The sequence below is a fragment of the Lynx rufus genome, unplaced genomic scaffold, assembly GCF_022079265.1.
Source record: "Lynx rufus isolate CCGP_SWC_20201006 ecotype Redwood Valley unplaced genomic scaffold, mLynRuf1.p SCAF_15, whole genome shotgun sequence".
In the NCBI taxonomy this organism is placed as follows: domain Eukaryota; kingdom Metazoa; phylum Chordata; class Mammalia; order Carnivora; family Felidae; genus Lynx; species Lynx rufus.
Genome location: NW_025814829.1, coordinates 34,205,477 through 34,219,884, shown reverse-complemented (window position 1 = coordinate 34,219,884; position 14,408 = coordinate 34,205,477).

The following is a 14,408-nucleotide window of genomic DNA, read 5'->3' as shown; positions in this document are numbered from 1 at the left end:
CGATCTCTCAAATGCCTCTTTTTGAGGAAAGAAAAAAGGAACTCAAAACTTAAAAGAATTTTTCCTTCTTCCTTTTCCTTTCCAAGCATCTTTTTGATAGCAACAATAAAACACTTGAATGTGCCAGTTGACCTCTGGTGGCGCCCTGTTCACTGTTCTCTTCTCGGCCTTTTTTATTTTGAAAACATTCATCCGACCCCTTTCCTTAGTACGGTTTCAAGCCCCTGCTCACGCTTCCTCAGACTTTTCCTTCCTGCGAGGCTCTGCTTGAAAAGCTCGGTTCTGTGCTCTGCTCGTGTGTGGGTGCTCGCCTCCCCCATTAATCTGAGCACACGTGAAAGGGAAGGCCAAAACGGCCCTTTATTGATTAATTCCTCTCCCTCTTCTTTCCTCTGATGCTTCGCCTTCATGTCTCCTTGCCCTCCTCCCCCCTAATCGCCTCATCCCTCAGCACCAGACAACTACTGGGATCTTCATGTGGCCCTTTGCTGATGAGAACCAAGGGCTGCCTGGCAAAATCCCCTCTAGTGTGACGGCAAAGCCCAGTGCGGCCCGTAGATGTTTCCGGCGGCTCTGACGTCTTCTTGTTTCCTCTGCCCCTTCACAGCCGCACAAAGTGCTGATTCCTGTTCCTGACTGAATTCCCTGATTGTCTCCTGGGACGTCCACACCACAGCTCCTACCTCCCCTCGTCGTCAACCCCATGCTGCCTTCATCTGTTAAGAGATCGTTCTAAGGTCGGGGCGCCTGGGTGGCTCAGTCCGGTGAGTGCCTGACTTCGGCTCAGGTCATGATCTCACTGCTCGTGGGTTTGAGCCCCGCGTCGGGCTCTGAGCTGTCAGCACAGAGCCTGCTTCGGATTCTGTGTCTCCCTCTCTCTCTGCCCCTCCCCCAACCCCGCTCATGCTCTGTTTCTCTCAAAAATAAATAAACATTAAAAAGAGAGAGAGAGAGCTCATTCTACGGTTTTCCCAGTTCCAACTTGCACCAGAAAGCTACGGGAGGCATATCTCCATAACTTTGTGTGAGCTGAGTTGGGTTCTCCCAGCCCAGAACTGGCTCTTCCAGAGAGTATAAGCCCATTAGCTGTTTAATAATGCTTTGTTGATATTCCACCGCTTTCTGTTTGCTTTGCACACAGAGCATTTCTTTGAAACCCAAACAGCCTGGAGTGAGGCACAGAAACGAAGGTGGAAGAGTGGGGTGTGTTGTTTGAGGATGGTGGGGCGCAAGGGGGAAAGCGGAGATAGCAAAAGCGGGCAAGGAGAGGGGAAGAGGAAAGAAAAGAGGAAAAGTTTTCCGCTTCCCAGATTTTCCTGAGGGAGGACACAGTGGGGCTGCTATGTGACTACGTCTGGATTCCCAGGACCTCAGAGACACCCACCATCAAAGATAAGCAGAAGCACATATTCTAAAGCTCAGCATAAATGAATCTTGGAATACTCCCTGCTTTGGAGTCTCCATACTTAAAAAAAAAAAAAAAATCTTCTTCAGCCAGAACAACCAGGAATGAACCTGGTTTGATTTGGCCAACACCAGCATTTTAAAAAAAAAATCATAGTTCATAGTTCTGTTGTGTATGTCACTGCAAAGTATTCATCATACTTAAGGGATGCCGCATACACCTGTCAATTCAGTCGAGCAAATGTGCATCTTTCCTATCTGTCTCTCTTTGCTTCAAGGGCCCGGCAATGCTAATCTTTAGCAATATTCTTTCCCCAATAAGAGCTCACATCCAATCTGAATGCTAAATAATGTTGTCACGAGGTTGCATGGGCACTGGTTAAGATCTATGCCCAAACTATAATGAATCTCTCTTCTACATAACTGTTATTGTGGCCAAAATTGGTGAACAGCCCCTTCTCAAGGGAGCAGTGGGAGGAGACTGGAATATTGTGTTGGATTCTGTCCTGGACATATCTTCGGCTAGACTCCTGGAGCAGTTTAAATCAAGGGCTGGGCTGAGCAGGCCTGAATGGCTTTCAAATGACAGATTTATGGAGGGAGGCCTAATTAGATCATGGTAATTTGTAGTACGACAGTATCTTTTGCTCAAGATCTCAAAGCAAATTTCTGCCTCCATAGGTGGGCAAAACAAAGACCTATGAATGTCGAGGGACAGTCTCAATTTCACAAAATAAATCCTTGGGCAGCCCAGGATAAGAGTCACACCTTGCATTTGGAAAAACGTTCTGCAGTTCTGCTACCTGTTTATATAATGTCTTATTTGAGCCTCCTAGAATCCAATGGCGGTATTAGGAAAGGCAGCCAGTGTCTCCCCCCATTTTAGAGAAGAGAAAACGGAGGCACTGGTTTGTGGTTAAGTGACCTGCCCAAGACCATAGCATCAGTAGCTGGGTTGATCTTTATATGCCCTATGTGGGTTGACAAGGTTTTTTGGAGAAATCAAGCGGTGTGATTCTTAGCTGTAAGGGCAGGAGGAAACCTTGAGATACTGTGGTTTTGCTCCTAATGACTTGGCAGAAAGGAGCGCGGCTGAGGAATACGAGCTGCAGAGAAGCCAGACTGGGAAATGGTAGCAGGAGACCTGGGATTCATGTAGGTCAAGGGCTTAAAATGAATTGTAAACCCCAGTGTTAGGAGTATGCAAAAGCCTCGAATTTGCGTATCAAGGTATTGCCTTGGCAAAAAATACTATCGTGTGTATGTGGCCACGTGGTCACCGTGGTGGCCCGTCAGTCATTATACAGCTGCCAACAGAGGTGGCGATCCCCTGAAAGAGCAGGAACAGTAGTGGGCAGGATTACTGAGTGCTCTCCCCAGGGCCTCTAAAGTCACACACAGTTGTCTTACCTGCCTGTTGGGACTGTCCATTCCGGGTACCATTCATTTGTTTCATTCATTGGGTAGCCAATGATACCCAGTTGGTCCCTATTCCGGTTGGTCCCTATTAAGGTGATGCGTGGATTTTGCCTTCGAGCAGCTTACGTTCTAGTATAAGGGCCCAAACATGTGCCTATGTGATAATGAACAAGGGGAAGGTGATACCTGTGATTAAAAAAAAACAAAAACAAAAACTTGGTTCCTTGTTGCTGTGCTAAACTTGTACATCGTCTAGGTCTTTTGAAAGAAATAGATGGAGCCTTATATTTTTGGTTTCCCCAGTAGGATTCTGCACATGGCTGATGCTCATAAAAATGTGCTTATGTCTAGAGGATGGTTTTCTTTTCCCTTTTGGTTTCTAGAAGACTCTTACTGAAAAAGATCTTAATAAACAACTAACCTACATGAGTAGCTTGTGTTTTTCATCTGTCTCTCTCTCTCTTTTTGTCTCTGTCTCTGTCTCTCTCCCTCTGAACATGAATACTCTGTCATTTTGGAGATGAAGCCAATACCTACTAGTAAATGACCCATCACTGTTAAATGCAGATGGCAGAGAAACTTCATTTTCTAATCCTTAATTGTCCCCAGCATGTTAGGGGCAATTTTAAATCTAGTTATCCACATTTTAGCAAATCCGAATACATTTATTCCTAGGAAATAAATAAGGAGGTATCGATAAGTGTCTCATTCTCAGAAGGGTCACATCACATGGTCCTCAGCTCAGGCTTGCCCTGCCTCCTCTTTAGAACGAACCCCAAGTGGGTAGACAATGGGTGGGAGGCAACTTTGGGGACCCACAGAATCTTGAGACCGTCTCCCCTCTCTGTTTAAGCACATGGATTATGGCAAAAATCACAAACTGCAGACTTGGCAGATTCTCCCAGAGCAGGAGGGGAAGGTGATAGCCTTCTCCAAAGTCAGAGGAGGGATGGGTATTGAATAAATCACAACAAATATGTGATATGTCCTGCAAATGATATGAAAAATTAAATACAAAGAAAAGTGAAGACAGGGCTTCTCAAATGACGGAGCTGTGGGGAGGGTGAAGGGGGAGGTGGCGCGGGAAGGGGGGGCGAGGCAGCAGGGGGGGAGGGGGCAGAGTGCTAAATTTGTGAAAAGAAAAACACTGATGCTATGCATACTCTGAAAGATGACATGGTTCCCTAGTCCAGATGGCAGTTTTTTAGAGTTTTACTTGCATTTTCTGATTGAACAGACTTTGCTCGGGTCCCGTTATTAATGTTAGAACTTGGGGCTTGGGCTCCTGTGTTCTTGCCAAGGCAGATGACAGTGCTGTTCCGGTGAAGGGGAGTTCAGAGTCTCAGGGAGCAGCAGCAGCAGCTTGGACTTCTGGGGAAACGAAAGGAGGACTCCCAGGCGGCCGGTCCTGCCACCCCATAAAATGGAAGAACCTTGGCTCTCCATATGCATTCTCTTTTGTGATTTGGAAGACAAATAACTCCGCTTAGTTGTCTATGAACAGGTACCGCAGATGGCTGAATCCTGATCCTTATAGGCTGCTGTGGAAGCCAGGGGGGGCTCTTTTACTCTTGCCCAGCCCCCTGAAGTTGTTAGCTAAGGGTGGGTTCTTGGAAGATAATGGGCTATGATTACTATATACCGTAAGTAACTCCAAGGGCAGTAGTGAGGATGGGGACTACCATGTGAGGTTTCACCGTAAATAGATAATGTATATAAAGTTGCTCCTGGGGCGCCTGGGTGACTCGGTCGGTTGAGTGTCTGACTCTGGCTCACGTCATGATCCCACAGTTTCAGGAGTTCAAGCCCCGCATCGGGCTCTCTGCTACTGGCACAGAGCCCGCTTTGGATCCTCTGCCCCCCACCCCCCCCCCCCGCTCCCGCCCCTCCTCTCTCTCTCTCTCTCTCTCTCAAAAATAAACAAAACATTAAAAAAAAAAAAGGTGCTCCTGTGATAAAGTCACTAGGCAGCTTGGAGATGTAAGGAAATTTTTAGGTATTTTTAGATATTTCTCTTAGAGAATCCCAGGCAATATTTCTGAAATATTTTAAAAATATTTTTAGATATTTAGAAATTTTTAGATATTTCTCTTAGGGAATCCCAGGCAACAGGGAATTCTTCAGAATCTTTTCCCCTCTTGATATTGGAACCCAAGGGATATGTTTCTAAGATCAAAGAACTTTAAGGGAAGCAATAAAGGGAAGACAGTATTTTGCTTTTCTTGACATTTCTTGATAATGATGGATGCCCAATTTCTTTGTTCAAAGATGTCAGCCTGTGAATCAGAGGCAGAATCCCTTTTGGTTTTAGTTGTCACGGGTGTCTATTTATAGTCATGGCCAAATGTGACCTCATCCTCTAGGTTTTGCAAGCTCAGCAAAGTGAGGCCAGGTTAGCCTGGCCACAGGTCTCCGAGGAGCACCCCAGATGCTGCAGTGTGTCTTGTCAGCAATGCCAAGGTTTTTCTCTTTCCGCAACTCCTCACATGCCTTTCGGTTCAGAGAACAAGGTGATTGCAGACGCCATCTTTGAAGTCAGAAATAAAATGGAAGACTCAAGAATCGCCGATTTTCTTTCTTTCCCTTCCTTCTTTCCTTCCTTCCTTCCTTCCTTCCTTCCTTCCTTCCTTCCTTCCTTCCTTCCTTCCTTTTTTCCTTCCTTCTCTCCCTTTCTCTCTCTCTTTTCCTTCCTTCCTTCCTTCTTTTCTTTTCTTTCTTTCTTTCTTTCTTTCTTTCTTTCTTTCTTTTTTTCTTTCTTTTTTCTTCTTTTCTTTTCCTGTTTTGAAGACTAGTATGGAGAAAGGAGATGATGGTAGACAAGGAAGAATGGGACAAATCATTGGTGGAAGAGTCCCCATGGGGGCACACCACTAAGAGTTTCTAGGGATTCAAGCAGGAACCTGATCCTTTCTCCTAAGTATTTAAATATTGAGACCCAGGCAGACAAACACATCTGTGAAAATTACAGCTCTCATCTTGGGAGGAGCCATGGTGTTAGCGAGCTCTACCTAATTTCACAGTCCATTTCTTGGGGCCCTTTGTTCATCCAACCAATTTTCACTATGTGCTGCCTATGTGCCAGGCTCCCTCTGAAGGCACCTTCTCTCCATTTTTCTGGTTTCTCATCCTTTGTTTGGAAAAAACGAACTGAGCAATAAAGCTGGAGATTGCTCTATCAGTAAAGTACAGCTCCATTTCTGTGACATGGCCAACTTCGTTGAAGTCAAGGAAAAGTTCTCCTTTTCCTAACCCAAGAATCTTTACTAAGCTGCGGATGGCTTTAGTGACCCCTTCCTTCCTATTTCATTCAATGCATATTTATTCAGCATGACTGAATCATGTGTCTTCAAGTCTACAAAGTCATAGGAATCAGTTGCTTGGTTAATTGAATTGACAAGTCTGTTGAGCCAATTGTTAAAGAAATATGACTATTCAGCCAAGAGCTGTTGTTGTGGCTTCACATCGATGTGGCCAGGGTGGGTGACATTGTCTGAGACACAATGGTTTGCAGAGATGTAGTCCCTGACCACTAATTACCCAATGCATACTAAAATGTAGGGCACTTAGAGAACCCCAAGAAACGTAAGGGAAAACAGCACAGTGATCAGGAGAGATCAGTAGAAGCTGAAGGAAAACCAAAGATCTTATATCTGGGAAAAGGATACATGTTCTGCCTTCAACTTCTACCAATCAAAACCATATTTAAGCCACATCGGTACCACAGCAAACATGTATTCGGTAACGAAACCTACCTCGATTTTTTTGGTGAGTGTTTAAGCTTCAGTTTTTCTAAGGTGAAAATAACCTGAAATAAAGATGAATAAAATCAAGGAGTGAAATGCGCAGCGAGAAAAAAATCAATGCAAATATTCTCCTTTCGCTAATGTCCCCGTAAACTAAAATCCCAAGCAGCTTCTTTGATTTCATTTGTGGTAATTGCAACAGAAAATTGCATCTGGACCGACAATGTGTATACCAAGCTTCAGCCCAGTGTGCTTACAAATTGCCAAGTTGTAGCAAACCTCCAGCAGAAAGGATGGAGATTTCTCACAGAAATACTGGCAACCCTTTAAGAGCAATGGCATTTACTGACACTACATCCTAGGAAAAAGAAATGAACTGGAAACTGTACATCAGGGTGATCATCAATGTCAACTGAGTCCTGGTTTTTCTTCTCACTCCCCTCCAAATAATTTGGCTTTCAAAATTACATCTGCTGTTCTCTCTTTAGTAGATACAGCCATGATGCAGTATCTAACTGGAATTCTCCTTCTTTCTCTTCCCTCTTTACTCCTGGAAATCTGGATATTTAACAGAAGCAGTTAGGAAAAGTATTATAGACAAATCTCAATCACCTACGTGGGAGAAAGAATCCATTTTTTGAAAGTTTATTGTGGGGGGGGGGAAGGACAGAGAGAGAGGGAGAGAGAGAGAATCTCAAGCAGGCTCTGCACTGTCAGCACAGAGCCACATGGGGGGCTCGAATCCACAAACCTCGAGATCATGACCTGAGCTGAAATCAAGAGTTGGACACTTAACCGACTGAGCCACTCAGGGAGCCCTGAAAGAATCCAATTTTGATTCGTAGATTACAGGGTTCTGGGAGGAATGGAGGCTTCCTCATCGCTGAAAGCTTGGGAATATGTTCTGGAACATGGTACTCTTAGGGTTCAATCCTGTGTTCGCTTGAAGCATGAGGAGTCTGGTCCTCCCCCTGACAAAAATCACACACAATATAGGTATGCACATCCCAAATACTGAACAGGAATAATATGGTCTGGTGTGTACGTGTTTTTATTTGTTTCTTTGGTACTTAGGCCACGTCTATACATCCGAGTCAGCTTGAAAAATAATACACCAACATCACTTAATCTCAGCCACTGCAAACAACGATTCACTAATTCCTTTGGTGTTTTTCAAAATAAAAGTTGTCTGACGAAAAGCCACTGCTGTTTCACGCTGTTCCTCACAAGATGAACAGGGCAGAATCTCTATTTCTTATAATACCCGGCCAACAATAGATGTTTACTGAATGCAGCCTCACTTATTTATATGCTGCAAATAATTGTACCTTCACAATGATAGCCACTCTCACGAAAATACAGTTATTGTCTGTATCTTTTTTTAAGCGTTCACGACGAGGAAAGGATTACGTGGTCACGTGGCAAAGATTCCCACCAAAATAGGAGAACAGTGGAAAAATAGGCGCAGACTCCGGTGTTCTTTAATATATTCATCACCGTGCAAGAAGCCAACGTCCAGGCTCCTAAATAATTATCAGTCAGCGCCATCACACTAAAGTGGGTTTCCATCAATACTGAGGTTATCTTTGCTTTGCCTCCGCTGACCCCGAGTGGGACGGGAAGAATGCCCCGGGCACACCTAATGGCTCCTTGCCGTCAAGCAGCCGTGGGAAGGGCAAGGGTACTGAAGCAGCGGAATCAATCACCAGACTCATTAACCCGGCAGCCTCCCACCCCCCTCCCACGGGCTCCCCAGCCGTACCACTTGCCACTACCCTCCCTCCTCCGGGATCCGAGGTCACCCAAACCACCTTCAAGGGGCCATGCACCTGCTCCCTACACCACACTTCCCTCCCGGCCCCTTGCAAACGGGCAGCCGCAACTTCAAGGAGAACATTTCCGAAACGAAACCTTCGCTCGCCCGGACGCGGACGCGTGCGCGCACGCCCCCCCCCCCCCCACGCACGTGTGCGCACGCGCACCCACGTGCACGCGCGCCGCTAAGATCCTATCGGTGCCGGTGTCGTGGACAGACGCCCCTCCGCTGGGGGGCGGGGGGAGGTCCCAGCCCTCCTTCCTCTCTGCCCCCACCACCCGGAGCCCTTGCTCTCCGTCCAAGGGCGCCGCGCTGCCTGCGCTCCGAGGCCTCAAGGCCACTGCCTTCCCTCTCTCGTGCTTGGAAGCCGCAGCCTCCGATCAGGGCTCTGTTTGCCAGCCCTGTACTGTACTTCATTAGGCAGCTCTATTTAATGGTTTCAACAAAAGCCATCATTTTAGCCCAACTGCCTTGACTAAATTAAAATTTCCAATCTCTGTTTTAGTGTTCTGCAACTGATGTATACATAAGCAAAACTGGTCAACATCTGCCAGGGGGTTGGCAAAAAGTTCTGTAAAGATGTACTTCACATTTCTGAAGCATGTGCAAAGTAACAGCGTCCTTATCCTCCCGAGAGCCCTCATGGTTTTACTTCACCATTTGTTCAAACACACTTTAGCCGCGTATAAGCCATACAGTTCATTCCCCCCTTGGTTGCCGTTTTATCTGTAGTGTCATTTTGAGTAATTGGGGTATGGTAGCTGATCAACTTACAGGTTTCTCATTGGCAGAAAGGGACCATATTGGCACCAAGAAAGAATATGATGGGTCCTCTCGGTGCATAAGCAAGTGTCCCTCTCTTGCACTTGGCTACCCAAGGCCATTAGGAAATAAGCTGAATAAAGCCTCCAAGTGTATACGTCTTCCCTCTTCCCGGGCAGAGGGAGGCACCTATAGAAGAAGCATAGCAAACCCAATGTGGAAAGATGGTCAATGTACATATTTAGTCAGTGATCTGTGAAAGTTTTTGAATTAGTTTTTAAAGCTTTGTTAAGACCAGAACGCACAGATGTTGAAAACAAGTTCAGATGTAGCGACAGATGGTATTTGATTATGAAGCAGACTGTTCATATAATACAAAGATGCTGCTTCTGCCATACCCAAGTAACTGCAGACAGTGCAGTAGAAATTTTGGAAGGCAGGCGGTTCGAGAGGGTCTTTGTGCAGCAATAACTTTCCCATTTTCCAGCAGTGCTAGAATTGGGATAATTTCCCCCTTTTCTTTTCAATCAGCGCCTCTCTCTGCTCTTCTGTGCCCTGCCTCCCTCTCCAGCCTCAAAACCTCCTCTCTCCCTTCAGTGAGCTGTCTTCCCTCGCCCACGTCTTTCACAACAACTGTGCCGATCGGAGGGTGCGTGGCCTCATCCGAAGCAGTCCCGGGCCCGAAGTTAGAGGGAAAGAGGAAGCGCTTGCTAATGCTTTCGTGGTCTGAGAGAAAAAGACTCCTCACCGTTCTTGCTTTGCGGTGAGAACTCCCTCTTTAAACAGCAGCCGGGATGATGGCTTCGAACGTGCTGCCACACGTGTGCTGAGGTTGCTGCTGACACGGCGCGGGCATCGAGACTCAGCTGCCCCATCTGTAAAGTGGGGATGCCTCTTGCCCCATTCATCTCTCAGGCGTGCCCGGAAGGTCATATGGGATGCCGAGTCAGAAAGTGCCTTGAAGAATGGAAAGCACTGTTCACATGCATGTGACTGTCATTGTTGGGGTCTCAGGATGGGAGAGTGTGGGTGCCTTCATGCCGAAAAGAGAAACCTCCCTGTACTTTGGGAGACCTCAGTCGGAAATCCACTGTCCTTCTTCCGTGTAAGCCCTAGAAAAATGCCGTGGTATCAGAAGTGTGCTTATTAAACGAGTGAAGACAGCAGAACCCCTGGCTGCAGATGGGTGCCTTCCGAATGGTTATTTCCCCTTTTCAGACTAGAAACTTTGAGGATCAGTGACTTAGACATCATGGGACCCCCAGCGCCTGGCTATGATAGAGTGCCCTGGTGAAGGTCCTGGGTGTAGAAGCAGACACGCTTAGAAAAGGACAGTGTGGATTCGACAACTTCCTTTCTGGCCTCCTTCAGAATCCAAGCTTTCAGGTCTGGGTGAGTTATCAGGCCTCGTCTCCAAAGCTTTTTGTGGCTCTGTTACTTTCCTTTATCAACACAGTTGTGGCCTGGCCTGGGCTGCGGTGCGGGTGGGGGTGGGGGAGGGCACAGGAGGGAGGTGGGGGCAGTGCCGGTACAGCCTCTTTCGTGTATGACCCGACTCAAAAGCCCACCGTCTGTCCCCTGCACTCCAGGTCTCTGGTTTGGAAGAGCTTACTGTGTGCCAAATAATGTTTAACAAACACAGATGAGCCACAGGAGATGAGGGAGAGAACTGGAGTGCCAATACGTATAGGAGGAGATTTTGAGAGAGCTGCCGGGGGACGGGGGTGGGGGGAGGGGGGAGGGGAGGGGGGAGGGGATGTGGGTAGAGAGTAGTCGTAGGTGGGCTCAGGATGGAGGTGGATGAGGAGACAGAGGAATTTTCGGGTCCTCCTGCGGTGGAGGGCCATCCCGGGATGTTTTACGTGCTGCTTCTATGCAAACCTTCCTCTTTTTTGGTCACCTTTATGGGTTTACTGGTAACGCTGATGTGGCACTAACTTATATTAAATGCCCAGGGTTTGATTAGCCAATGAGAAGAGGGATTTATATTCTCTCTCCAATTTGCAAATGTATATTAAAGCCCACTGCATCTTTATTGCAGACGGAACTGGTGATATAATCCGTGGGGCTCTGTCCAAAATGAAAATGTGTGGTCCTTTGTTTAAAAATTATTAAGAATTTCAAGAGGGTAGCGGCAGAGCGGTGAAGAAATGTGGGGCTCTCCTAAGTGTGGGACTCTGTGTGACTGCATAGGACTCATGCCTACGAAGCCGGCCCTGACCGCAGCGGGATAGAAAAGCAAACTCCTCTGATCGCCTCCCATCCAGAATCTCTGCAGCATGCAGAAGACACCTGCGGTTTTTGAGTATCGATTTGCTGAACTGTGAGACATTAAGAGATTGCCCTGAATGAGGAGGAAAGCGGAAGACGGGGACCACGGATTCATAAAAGAAAACAGAGTGGGCAAGAAGGCAGGCTGGACAAGATTCAGAAGTCCTGGGTTCACACTCAGATCTTATCACTAGTCAGATTTCGGAGCTTATCCGTGAGAGAGGAATAGTCAAGAGTTCCCGTTAGAGTCAAGAGTCTCCCAGGGTCGACGTGAGCTCCAAGGATGACGATGTGAATGTCAAAGTGCAGGGTGCTGGCCAGCCAGTGTTCTTGGTTCAGGCAATGTGCACTACACGTTAGGAGGTGAGTTGGTGAACCAGCCAGTCAGGCGGGATTTATGAGGCAAACTTTGTGCTCGGCACTGTGACGAGTGCCATAGTTACTGCCGCGATAACCAGGGAGACACTGGTGCTTGGAACCAGGCGGCTGGATCCTCTCTCTGAGTATTCCACTGAGTACTACCCATTCCCCAGGCCCTGGAAGAAGAACCGTAAGGCGAAGTTATGCGAGTCCTTACAAGGTACATAGGCCACTCACGAATGTTCACGTGGGTCGGGAAACCAGCTCCAGAAAAGGATATTTTAGCCCAGGAGAAATACAAATAACAGTGAATTTGATGACCACGGATAATATCTGTCTGCCGATGAGTCGGTGCCATTGGAGAGCTGCACTAAATAGCAAGACAGCTTTAAATGGAGAGCTGAGGAGTGGAAGAGGTACCTGGCCCCCACTCAGGCTCTCTTCCCTATTCTTGGTCCTTTCTCTAACAGCTGTTCTTGATGAGGACTGACCGTGGCTTCATTCCCCACGCCCTCGACCACCATCACTCCTCCACTGAGGACCCGAGTCTCCACAGGAAGTATTTCCATCACCTTGGTTAGGACTGTCTCTGAGGAAAGGAGATGTAAATAGCTTAATATTTCCAGAAGGGCCTCGTTTTGTGTGTCCTGCTTTTGGGTAAATTGCCCTGTTAAGGCAAAAGCACCCAGACAGCCCATGCCCAAACTCATGTCCATAGAAACGATGAGATAATGCATATGTATTGCTTTAAGCCACTAAATGTGTGGCAATTTGTTACCCAGCTGTAGAAAACTAATACATATTGCACTAGTTTATTATCATATAGTAATAACTCTCACTCATTGAGTGTCTACTGTGTGCTTAGCTTTGTACGAAAACATTTATACATATTCTCTTAATTCTCACCACTCGGCGATAGAGGTACCGTAAGGACTATTTTAGAGATGAAGAAACTGAGGGGCAGGTAATTTGTTCGAGAGCGCAGAATAAGAGGTGGGAGGAGGGATTTGAACCCAGGTCCGCCTTATCTAGAGTTCATGCCAATGAAGTATGAGGGCAATTTTCTTTCATTGTGGTGTCTTTCTTCCTTTCCCAGTCTCCATCCCAATCCATTATCTTCCGAGTTTGGTAACGTATCAAGATCCTGCTACGTGCCTGGACCTCCTCCCCTCCACTCTCAGTTCTGCAAAGTGCTCAGGAAACCTAGCCTCCCTCCTGGCCAAGTGCCTGGATGCCAAGGCCTCCTCAGAGACACATAGCACCCCGAGCATGTCTCACGGGGCTCCCCTACCAGTTACCCTTGCTGCCTCCTGGGTCAAGGTTCCGGGAGCTATAACATTTTAGGCTTCAGGGTTCTTCACAAGAACAGCTGGCTGTAGTGCCCACAACCTCCTCCTGGACACTGCCATTGACATTGCAGTATGTGTTCCTTTTCTATGGCTAAATAGCAAATTACCACAAATTCAGTGGTGAAATGTGCACCAACAGGGCATAGTGCAGGCAGAAGGAGGGCTTTTGAATCAGATCTATTCGGATTTAAGTTTTGGACTCCTTGAGCCTCCCACTTACCAGCACTTAGCTGAGAGCTAGCCTGTAGAGGACACTTACTTGAGTTTGTTGAACAAATCAATGAAGTTAAGCAATACCGATGATGATTGATGATGATGGTGGTGACGGTGATGATGGTGGTGATGGTGATGATGGTGATGGTGATGATGATGGTGATGATGATGGCAGCAAGATGGTGGAACAGAGAGAATTCCTGAAACCAGCTAAGAAGCCACGGTACTTCAAGCAAGCTCAAAGCCAGTAACAGCTGTATTGAAACAGCTTCATCCACTTGAAATCAAATAGTGTTGAAGACCTGGAGACTGTAACAGAGACAGCCAGCAGAATGATCCTCCTCGTTGATTCATCATCTTTGGAAGACACTCTGAGAAATTTCACTGCTCAGACAAAACCATCAATACTTAACCATAGTAAAGGAAGAGGAGGTCAGAGAAACATTGTTGGAGACTTTGGATATTTCTTGCCATTTGAGATAGAAGCAGAGTCAAGTGTATCTGGCAGCCTTAATGACATGTATATCTACTAATTGATATATTTTGTGGTTGAAATTGTTTTATGATTTGGGATCTGATTTATTTATAATGCCTTGTAAAGTTATAGGTAATAAATCACGTTGAGCTACACCTTGAATAAGTCATTTTTGTTGAAAAAAATTTAGCAGCACAAATTTATCATCTCAAGTTTCTGTGTGGCAGGTCTTGATGGGGTTAGTCCGGTCTTCTCCTCAGTGTCTCGCCAGGCTGAAATCAAGGTGAGGGCTTGTGATCTTATGTAAGGCTTGAGGGTCTCCTCCAAGCACTCCAGTTAGTGGCAGAATTTGGGGAATGTAGTATAAAAGGTCCTATTTTCTTGCTAGCTGGTGACTAGGGACAACTTTCAGCTTTTCAAGGCTGCCATCAGATCCTTGCCATGTGGCCCCCTCCATAGACGGTTCACAAGGTGACAATTCAAGGCCAGTAGGGGAATTTTTTTAAGATCTCACTTAATCAGTCCAGGAACACCCAGGGTAATTTCAGCTTTGATCAGCTGCTTAAGGACCTTAATTACCTTAATCTTTGCCATGT